Source organism: Alligator sinensis, unplaced genomic scaffold, assembly GCF_000455745.1.
Source record: "Alligator sinensis unplaced genomic scaffold, ASM45574v1 scaffold659_1, whole genome shotgun sequence".
NCBI lineage: Eukaryota > Metazoa > Chordata > Crocodylia > Alligatoridae > Alligator > Alligator sinensis.
Window position 1 is genome coordinate 1,701,430 of NW_005842265.1, and position 1,823 is coordinate 1,703,252.

Here is a 1,823-nt window from a genome sequence, read left to right on the forward strand (position 1 = left end):
GGATCACTAGTTTTTCATAACAATACTCATCCTTTGTTGGGCTACTTGTGGCAGGGTAGGTCCTTTAAAATACCATAATGTTGGAAACTCAAAACCCTAGGCCGCACTGCCTTATAGGTACTCCTTGGTTGGAGAAAGGCTGATATCAGCCTGACAGAAACGTGCCTTTGCTGAGGTTTTAGGCAGTCAGCAGCAATTCTTATCTGTTGCTTTCTGGCAGGAGCTACAACCACTGAGACACTGAATGTCTGGACTTGAATTCTGTCTCAATGCTCTAAAGCAGGGAAGGCAGGTCTTGGACAGCTGCCACTCCTTCATATACTTGCCTAGGAATACATGTTGTAGGTCTTGGTGTGATGGTTCCAGGACTCCATAGAAGTGGATTCATCAGGCACCTGACTAGATCTCTTATTGCATACACCATGATCCAGAAGATTGATGGTTGTGTACTACTTATCCTTGAAGACATTTTTCCCTTCCCTCTATCAGGAGTGAGCAGGGAGCCAGGAGCTCCCTGTTATTTTAGAGTGAAGGTTGCTGTTCATTAGGGGCTGAAGAAGCACAGGTTGCCAGAGAGTAGTAGGCTATAAGCATCTATTGCAGAGCTAGTGGCTCTACAGTAGTACAATACGGCAGAGTCTGACTTGGGCAGCAGGGGAACTGCTGCAGCTGTTAAGTCAGCCAGGAAGCCTAACTGGATACATCTGAGGATACAGCTGGGGATGACTCCTGACCAGGAGCGGCAGGGCTCAGGAAGCATATAAGCCTGAGGCATGGACTAGGGAAGTAGTCTTGCCCTGTAGGCTTCTAGGAAAGGAGCTCTGCACCAAAATGGCTCTAGCAGAGACATGGACTGAGACCTTGCTACAATAAGGGCTGACAGTAAGTAACTGAAGGTTTGCTAGGAGCTAAGACCCAAAAGGAGAAGGGGGTTTGATATACACCTAGGGTGCTTAGAGTTTAGTTATAGCCTGGGGACTTACATGCTTTTCCATTACATTTTATACCAGTAGTTAGGGTTGGGAAGAGCAGGAGTAGAGGTCCCAGCATGCCCAGGGAGGGGCAGAGACAGGACTACAAGTCCCCGTGCTAGGGTGACCATCATAGAGGACATTCTGGTTTTCTTGTTCTCTGTCCTCTAATATGAGACTGGATGCCAAGAGAAAAATAGAGGACATAAAGGCATCCAGTTTTGTATCAATAGAGGACACCCAGACTGTCCTCTATGATGGATACATTACCCAGTGCCCAAGGCAACTATAGGCCAGTCAGTCTCACCTCCATCCTTGGCAAAGTCTTTGAAAAAATTATCAAGGCTCACATTTGCGAGAGCCCGGCAGGACAAATTATGCTGAGGGGAAACCAGCACGGGTTCGTAGCAGGCAGATCGTGCCTGACTAATCTAGTCTCTTTTTATGACCAGGTTACAAAACACCTGGACGCAGGAGTAGGGGTGGATGTCATATACTTAGACTTCAGGAAGGCCTTCGATACGGTATCCCACCCCATACTGGTGAACAAGTTAAGAGGCTGTGACTTGGATGACTACACAGTCTGGTGGGTGGTGAATTGGCTAGAGGGTCGCACCCAGAGAGTCATAGTGGATGGGTTGGTTTCGACCTGGAAGGGTGTGGGCAGTGGGGTGCCGCAGGGCTCGGTCCTTGGACTGATACTCTTCAATGTCTTCATCAGCGACTTGGACGAGGGAGTGAAGTATACTCTGTCCAAGTTTGCGGATGACACAAAACTGTGGGGAGAAGTGGACATGCCGGAGGGCAGGGAACAGCTACAAGCAGACCTGGACAGGTTGGACAAATGGGCAG

At 48.7% G+C, this 1,823-nt stretch overlaps 1 long non-coding RNA gene across 1 annotated transcript in view; it reads left to right on the forward strand.

Moving 5' to 3' along the window:
- Positions 1-809: 809 nt before the first annotated feature.
- Positions 810-1,823, forward strand: part of LOC102375379 — a 5,993-nt gene continuing 4,979 nt past the window's right edge. Inside the window, exon 1 of the long non-coding RNA XR_324339.1 lies at positions 810-882. This is a non-coding gene — a long non-coding RNA (uncharacterized LOC102375379). The remainder of the gene's footprint in view (positions 883-1,823) is intronic.